The 9,617-nt window shown below is 40.4% G+C and overlaps 1 pseudogene; it reads left to right on the top strand.

Annotated features, from left to right (window-relative positions):
• Positions 1-1,299: 1,299 nt before the first annotated feature.
• Positions 1,300-6,703, top strand: LOC146890303 (thymidine kinase, cytosolic pseudogene; annotated as a pseudogene).
• The last annotated feature ends 2,914 nt before the right edge of the window (positions 6,704-9,617 follow it).

Genomic DNA, 9,617 nt, shown 5'->3' with positions numbered 1-9,617 from the left:
TATTTGAATATGGGTGTGCTCTTTCCACAGTGTAGAAGTCAGGGGACAGCTTTGAGGAGTTGGTTTCCTTTTCCACCTTAGATTCAGGTCATCAGGTCTTTGAAGGCTGATGCTTTTGTTATTGCTTTTACCCACTGAGTCATCTCACTAGGTCCAAACTTTCTATTTTTGATAAAAGACATTATCCTGCATATCCAAGAGGCTCAGTGTACTCCCAACAGAAAAGATAGAATAAAAAGAAGAAAAGAAATTATATAGGGAGGAAGGAAGGAAGGAAGACCAGCTCAAACAGTGATGATCGTATCTTATAATTTTGTTGCACCAAGTCAAGAGATATCTTTGAAAGTAAAGAGAAGTGGCTCATCATGCTTAGAATATCATAGGTAAATTTCCAAGCTAAATAGGGCAGGGGGAAATTTTTTTATTTAACATAATTTCTTTATTGGTTATTTGGGAATTTCACATCATGTACCCTAATTTTGTTCACATTCAAGCCCTCCCATATCTTCCCCTCTGCAGTGTTCCCCCAAGAGAAAAACTTTAAAAAATTCAAAACAAACCAAGTAAGCAAGTAGACAAATGAAAATTCTCTTTGCTCCTCTATCTTTCCTGTCTCTCCAGTAACACTTCGTTTGTCCTGGTGGCATTGGGAATGGCATGTCACAGAGTATACCTTTCTGTACAATCAGCTTTCTTTGTAAATATTCATTAAGATGAATCATTGGTCTCGTTCAAGGTCTCTGGTTTCTGGTACCATCATCACTGGATCCTCATTGATACTCCCCTTGGATATATCCTGAGTCATGGGGTTCAGCTCTCTTGCTTTAGAATTCAATGAAGGGCATGACCAACTTTCCCAGGGCTAGGAAAGCGTGGAGCCAGCTCAGCAATATAGTGGCATTTCAATGTATTTTGATACATAAAGCTTGCTTGGGGATTGAGAAAGTAAAACAGCCACACTGGTAAGTCTTACAGACAGTGACAACACACACCTTTAAGCCCAGTAGCTATACTAGTTTGCCATAGAAACGAATGCTGTGTGACTTTAATCCCGGTGGTGGGCATTTTTGATCCCAGTCCCAGATAGGATTATAAAATGGGAGGAGACAGCTCCCAGGCACAGTCTTATTCTGAGATTCCTGGAGGCAGGATCGCCATTTTGGACTGAGGTCAAGGTAAGAGCCAGTGACTGGCTGCTTTGCTCTTTGTATCTTCCTGTGAACCCCAATCTCTCTCTCTCTTTCTCTCTGAGTTTTTACTAATCATGCTTCACAGCAAGGACCTCTAATTTCATCACTCATGGTTCATATGGCCCCCAAGGTGACACAGGTCACAGACATCAATACTGGGCCCAGCTATAGCAGGACAATGGACCCTTACATGGCCCTCATGAGCAGTTCCTGCCTGGATGACATCTTGACTCTTGGTGGAAGCTCAGGTCACACTGATCAAGATGGCTCTGGTGGTGGTAAGTGTCCCCTGGACTCCAACAAGGTCACAGATTGCAGCCCTGCCCCTGGGCTTCCATGTGACTTTTGGTGGCAACATTAGTCTTGGACTTCAACACAGACCCTTGCTGCAGTAGGACCACGGAACCAGACATGGTCCTTGTCAGCAGCCTGATCTGGATGCCACTATGGCCCCAGATGGTAGCACAGGTCATCCAGATTGTCATGGTCCCAATGACCATCGGATACCAACATGGTCACAGGTGGCAGCCCAGACACTAGCCATCCTTGTGGCCTTTGGTGGCAACATGAGCCATGGATGTCCATACAGATACTGACTGTGGTAGGATCAAAGACCCAAACATAATCCTTGGCAGTAGCCTGGTCTGGATATTGTCATGACCCCAGATGGCAAGCAGGCTCCCCACATCAGTCTACCGTTCACCACCTTAACTTCTTCAGTTCTGCTTCCTTCCACAGCACATGAACCATCCCATTTCTCTTTCTTTCCCTTTTCTCCATCACATTTTGACCAACATAGTGTGCCAGGTAGGCCTGTAGAGTAGCTATTTCCTGGGGGTCCCAGGCTGGCCTTTGAATGTCTAGCATCTACCTGAATGGAATTGCATCAGACAGGCTGTAAATATATTCCCACCAGCCATGGGAAATTTTTAATATGCTGAAAAGCAAACAAACAAACAGACTAACCATGTACTTTTATACTTGGTTTAGCTATCTTTGAAGGAGAAGTTAAAACACTACATATAAAGAAGTATTGAGACCCTTGTCAGTAGTGGACCTGTGTTTACCAGAAGTGCCAAAGGTAGTTATTCAGGCTTGAAAGCTAATACTATTTACACTAATTGCAATTTTTACGTAAAAAATAGTCAGGCTAAATTAAATTAAATATTACAATATTTTAATTGTGGAATGGTCCAAGTTCGTTTATACGATGAAAAAATAAAAGTAGTTCCCTACTCACAGACCCCACGTCAAAGTTTGCAATAGCCACTGTGTGGCCCAGCTCCTCCAGCAAGACCTGGGGGGCAGATTCAGCTATTTTTGTGCCCATATTTTCAGGAAAAAGCACTGAGTTGATTATGAAAGGAAAGTTTGGCACTTTCAAATCACCCAGAACAAGTATGCCAAGTGTGTTATGCTATAGCAGCAGGTTCTCTGCACATGACCAGAACACCATGGGTGCACGGCCAGTCTGTCTGCTCTGGGATGTGGTCTGGGGGGCCCTGGATGTGGATGTCGCTTCCATTGATGAAGGGAAGTTTTCTCCTGACTTGGAGTTCTGCAAAGTTATGGTCAGTGTAGGCAAGACATGATTGTGGGCAGCACTAGACAGAACCTTGCAGAGGAAGGTTTTAGGGAGCATTTTGAATCTGGTGCCCCTGACCGAGAATATAGTGAAGCTGACTTCTATGTCTATGGAGTGCTTCTGAGAAGCTACTACACACAAGAGGCTAGGCCTGGAGAAAGAGGTGGCAGTGACTGGTGGAGCAGACACCTACCACTCCACGTGCTGCCTATGCTGCTTTAAGCAGTCCAAGGTCCAGCCTGATGGGCCAGACAGCAAACAGAACTACATTGCTGGGCATCTTGGAGGGGCTCAGCTGTCAGGAAGCTCTTTCCGCTTCACCAAGTCCTATAGTACAATTCTATCATTTGAGAGGACCTGGGGCCTTCCAGCTCCTACCCCAGTAAGACTCTCAGAGAGCAGGGGATGGACTGGGATTGCCACTTCTAATGGGTACTGTGCCCTGGACAGGCAAATTTACTTATCACAGCCTTTTGTGACATTGATGGTGCTGGCTTCTCCTTCTTGGTGACTTTCACTGCTGGGTTCAGTCTCCAGGCCTTACAAAGCTCTCTTCCAGGTCTCCCTTCCTACTGAAACCTGACCTATTCTTCCACAAGGACCTCCAGAACCAGTTTTTCCCTGGGTGGCTCTGTTCTTGGTCTGCTCAGAGCCCCAGCCCCTTGACTCAGCTCCTAGTGAGAGCCTTTGCTTCTCGTGCTATATTGTGTAAAATGAACAATTAATATTAAAGTTTGCTACTTGATGAGAAAAATAAAGGTATAAAACAATAGTAATAAATTGATTTTGATGGGCAATAAAGTTGTAAAAATCAAAAATAATTTACATTTGACTCGATTAACATTGATTCAGTGTTTGTTGTTATATGTTACAATGTCAGTTATGATCTCTGGGGTAACCACTGGAAACAAATGCTAAGCTGTATAGAGAAAAAGAAATGGGAAAATAATTAAAATGTTACGTACAAAAAGTAAATGACACACATTAAAGTCAAGTGGGAGAAACTGAGGAACATTTGACATGTACACAAAAAAGAAAACAGGAAGCAAGATGGGTGACGTAAGGCATCCTTTATCAAAAACTATTTAAAATTTAAAATGTAAATGAATTAAAGTGTTCAACTAAATGGCAGTGATGAGAAAGTTGGACAGAATTACCAAATATAGAAGAGGAACACAGTCAGAGCAGGCTTTCGTCAGAAGAAATTCAGTGTTGTCTAAAACCACAAGTAAGTAAAGTTAGATGATGGGAATGCCACTCTCTGGTAACAATACCAGTGTTAGATAAACGGAGTTTAGGAAAAATAAGGATATCATGTATTGTTTGAAAAGATACATTATCAAATGACTTGAATCTTAGATTTAATATTACACAATATATAGATTGTGTATATATATATACTATATATAATATATATAGTATATATATTATATTACAATAATAGATGTAAATATTACACAATGTACACAAGCTGCATATGCAACAACAGAGCCTATAATTATAGAAATGGGCCACTGGTGTTTTTAAGGGCTGCCATAGATAGAGCTATATGGTAAAAACTGCAGGAGTTAACTCCTCATTTGAAAGGCTGGGTGGAATAAATAGGCATATCAGTAAGGAAGAGAAGCCTGAATTCTGTGACTCAGCAACTAGATGGAATAGCCTCATACTCTAACTCGTTCCAAAAACAGAACAAATATTTTTTTTTTAAATTCACTTGTAATTTCAACCAGATAGGACTAAATGTCGGATTAACAGTCAAGCCCACCAATGAATACATCTACAAAACGTTGCCACACCTAACTCTTAAGGGGAAGAGAAGGAGGGAATATTGACAGGACCAGACGATCGGGAAATTTATCATGCATTAGGTCACCTAGCAGGTCAGAAGCCATACCCATAATGCCTTCCAAGACAAATGCCCAATGTGAACAAAACAAGGATGACAACAATGAACATGCCAAAGTGAACAGTGGGAAGACTATGAGGCCTCAACATTACATAAAGAACTACAGGCAACTAAGGAATTCTGAGAGCAGGAGAAATCATCTTTCCAAGGGAAGTGCACATCAATTGACTGTCTGATACCAAATTGTCTGCCCTGCAAACATACATACAAGTAACATTAGACAGGGTAAGCAAGTCATAATAAAGAATACAGATTCATATACAGGTATATACATGCAACAACAATTAATGTAAAAGGAAGTCATGAACTTGAAAGAGAGTGAGGAGGGACATATGTTTGAATTTGGAGGAAAGAAATGGAAGGGGAAAATATTGTAATTATATAATAGTCACATGAATTTTTAGAAAGGTTTAAAATCATGCAAAATACCTTCTCTGTGTAAAGAGGGATGGAATTAGAAAACAGTAACACATGGAAAAGTGAGAGAAATTCACAAATATGCAGAAATTAAATTAAACTTTCTTAAAAAGTTATGATTTACAAAGGAAACTAGAAATATTCCCAGACAAATGAAAATGAGAGAACTTCATAATTCAAAGGATAAAATGCAAGAAGAGCTCAGTAGGATACTTGATCATAATAGGCACTTACATGGGGGAAGATAAAAGGTCCGAAGTCCACAACACATCTTAATGGCTCAAACAAATAACAGGAAGAATGTTACATGCAAACATTAGGAAAGAGGGAGGAAAATAATTGAATTGGCACCAAATAAAATTGAGACAGGGAAAACAATCAAGGAAATAAGGATTTGATTATAGAAAAGAAAATGCAAATACGAACAGACTCAAAAAAAACAAATTATGAAATAATGGTATCTGTGCAGAAACCTTACACTTTCACAAATCAAAGCACATCACAGAATAGCAGACACTAAAACATCTAGAAGAAAATAAAGGAAAAAGTCTACATAACACCAATATTTCTGTGGGGATGTTTATTAGAATATATTCCATACAATATGTTTGGATCAAGCTTTTGTTTTGTTTTTACCCAGCTTTTCCCAGATCCTTCGCATTAACCTCTCCACTCAGTCACATGCATCAGTCTCAAAAAACGCAAACAAACAAGCCCCCAAACAAGAAATAACCCCCTGGAAAAATATAGAAATGAAAATGAAAGTCAATCAAAAAGGCAAAAGGCCAGCAAGATAAAGCAAAATGAAGCAAAATTTCCACAAAATAGCCCTGAATTTATTTTGTGTTTGCTAACTCTTCCTGGGGTTGGGTCTGTCCTGAAACTGGGTTGACACGGCTTTGGAAAAATACAAAAAACGAAAAAACAAACAAACAAAAAGCACATTTCTGTTTGCTAGTGGATAGTAACTGTTACAACACAAAAGAAAAATTCATAAAAGGAAATGTTAGTTGGACCTCGTTAAAAGGACCTACTTTTAGTATAAGTAAGTGACTGTTAATGTATTTAACTAGAAGGCAAAACACTGGAAGAATGTTGTTCCAGTACAAATATCTAAAAAAGATCTTGCAACAAAAATTCATACTACAAATGTAACAGTAAGATATTATTTTAATTTTTCATATTTTAATATTTTAGTTGTACAAGTTTATAGAGTAACCTTATACACACACATACACACATCTATAAGGTATGGACAAACTGAGGGCAGGTGGGAAGAGGGAAGAGGGGATCAGGTGTAGGGGAAGATGGCGTAGAGGGAGAGAGTGTTTTGAGAGATGCCTGGAATTGGGGGACATTTTTGGGGTGGGGGTAGAAACCTAGAGCAATGTAAACTTGCTGGAATGCATGAATGTGATCTAACAAGAACTCCTAGTGATGAGGAATACGGAGTTCCAGCTGGCCATCTCTGTGGCCAGGCGAGTTTTTCATTGGTGGGACCAGGTCACATTTAATTAAGTTGTTGGCCAATGGGGTCCCTTGGAAATCCCCAAACAATCCAGGCTGTTGCTAAGAAAAAAAAGACTGCTCTCAGCAAACTGACAGTGGGGGTCCGCTGCTAAAGAAAACACCCACAGTGACTGAAAATGGAGAGATAGAGCTGGTGCCTGCCTGAAGTCTTCACCCCAATGTTCTAGTCTTTTTGGTGTGGAAAGATACTATACTCTGCACTCTACCAAAAGAGACATGTAGATACCAACCCAACCATAAAACCTTTTAGCTACAATCCATCCTGCCTGCAAAATATGCTAGGGCAATGGTGGCACATAACTTGTGGGAGTAGCCAACCAACAGTCTGATTTGACTTACGGCCCACTCCATGAGAAGAAACTCTCATGGAAACCTACACTGCTTGAGTAATCAAGAACCAGACTAGATATCCAAGAGATCTAGTGTAATGTTAAATTCCACTAGTCTAAGGGAATGAAGAGAGAGGGCAGGGTGCGGTGGTATCAAGAAGATGATTCCTAACGATATTCTGCTGGACTTATAGATCAGTGCCTTCCAGTCGTCATCTGAGAGGCGTCCTCCAACAACAGATGGGAACAGTTGCAGAGACCCACAGCCAGACATTATGGGGACCGAGAACCTAAATTGAAGGTCTCTATCAAATCCATCTCTGCAGAGTTCAAGGAATCCCTGAGAAGAGGAGACAAAATGATTGTGACGCCAGAGGGAATGGAGGAAACCAGGAAAACAGGGCCTCTGAATAACTAAACAAAGTGCACATGAATTCATAGAGACTGAAGCAGCAAGCTCAAGGCCTGCTTGGGTCTACACCAAGTCCCAATTGTATATATTAAAGGTTTTAGCTTAGGGTTTTTATTCTGATCCTGACTATAATGGTTTTAATTACTTTTTAAAAAAACAAAAAAAAATTTATTTAACTTTATTTCATGCGACTGGAGTTACAGACAGCTGCAAACTGCCATGTGGGTGTTAGGAATTGAACTCAGGCCCTCTGGAGGAACAGTCAGTGATCTTAACCACTGAGTCATCTCACCAGTGCAAGATCCTCACTATGAGGATGAATTGGGTCTCTAAGCTTTTTGCCTGCTCTTGGGACTCTTTCCCTCCTGTTGGGTTGCTGTGTCTAACGTTGCTATAATAGTTTTTGCTTCATCTCATTGTATTTTATTTGGTCATGTTTGGTTGCTGCCCCTTAGAAGCCTGTTCTTTTGTAATGAGAGACAAAGGGGCGTGCTTCCTGAAGGGAGAGGTTGTATAGAGGAACTGAGAAGATTAGAGGGAGGGAAAACAGCAATCAGGATATATTGTGTGGATAAAGAATCTCGTTCATAAAGTGGAAAAATGAAAAAATAATTAAGAAGTCTATGTGGTTTATTTTTATATTTGATTTGCACAAGTTTATATGGTAACAAATAATGTATGTATATATGTATGGTGTATAGTGGTTTCGTCAAGGTTGATGTTAGATGTAGAACATCCTCAAAAGACCCGCTTTTTAAAGGACTTGGGCTATTGGGAAGCAGTAGCACTTTTAACAGTGAGGTTAGTGGCTGGACTGGGTCAAAATGGATGGTAGGATTGCAGTTCCTTCCCCACTTCCTCTTTCCTTTCCCAGCCCTGAGCTGAGTGGTTTTCCTTCACCATGTTCTCCCTTCCCTAATGTCACCACAGACACAAAGCAACAGGGTCAACCAATCAATCATAGATTTAAATCTCTGAAATTGTGAGGCAAAGGGAGTCTGTTATCTTCATAAGTTGATTTATCGCAGGTACTTTGATATCATAGCCAAAAGCTGACAAGTACACTAATATATATTTCTTGTACCTTTAAAAATAACATAATATATAGGGCAAAGGATTTAAATTAAAGATCAATCAAAATGTATAACTGATTCTAAGATTAGGAAGGGAAGAAGAAGAGGGATATAATGAAATTGAATAGTAAATACCCAAATACACTTAGTTATAAATAATAAGTTCTAGTACTCTGCAGTATATGTAACTACAATTCACAGAGATCTATTATGTATATGAATAAAGTGATGAGAAGAAATGGAGGGTCAAAATAAAATAATTGATGACACCATAGAAACATATTAATTACATTTGTGTGATCTCTATATATTGTAGACATGTTTGAAACATCACAATCTCTTTTTGAGCAAGAGGACTTTAATATGGGGTTTCTCTGCAGAGCTCTGGCTGTCCTGAAACTTGATCCCTAAACCACACTGGCCTTGAATGGAGATCTGCTTGTCTATGCCTCCTGAGAGCTGGGGCTAAAGGACTACACCACCACTTCACCACTGTAACATGAGGGGGCCTGTTTGTTGGGGTTTCTTTCCCGCCCGGCCGCCCAGCTGTTTAGTTCCAGAGAAAATCACCCACATAGAGGACTCCGTAAGTTATAAAGCTGATTGGCCCATTAGGTCAGGCTTCTTACTGGCTAACTCTCACATCTTGATTAACCCATTTTTCTGATCTATGTTAGCCATGTGGCTCAGTACCTTTTTCAGTGGGGCAGCTCACAACCTGCTGCTTCGGTGGTCTGGGAGGGAGTGGGCGGAATCAGCTTCCTCCTCCCCAGAATTCTACTGCTCTCCTTGCATCATTTCCACTTCCTATCTGGTTTTCCCGCCTACACCTCCTGCCTGGTCAATCAGCATTTATTTAAAACATGATTGACAGAATACAGACAATTCTCCCACACCACTCCACTATTTTTATTTTTAAAGAATGTAAGTTAGAAGAAGCGATAGCTTGCGAAAGATGCAGAAGAGACTTAGAAGCGCAAGAAAAGAGATATCGCATTATGTGTTGTGAAATATACAACAGGATTCCCTCACACAGGCGTTAGAATAACTGAGACTTTAAGAAACTCTCAGTATCAGACACTGGCGAGACTTTAAAACAACAGGCACCCCACCTCACTCAATCCCACCAGGAAAGCAGCCTTGTAGAGTATTATGAAACTGTGTTTTGGGCA

Source organism: Myodes glareolus, chromosome 22 (genome assembly GCF_982192425.1).
Source record: "Myodes glareolus chromosome 22, mMyoGla1.1, whole genome shotgun sequence".
NCBI lineage: Eukaryota > Metazoa > Chordata > Mammalia > Rodentia > Cricetidae > Myodes > Myodes glareolus.
The sequence above is the reverse complement of the archived record's forward strand: the minus strand, read 5'-3'. Positions and strand labels throughout refer to the sequence as shown.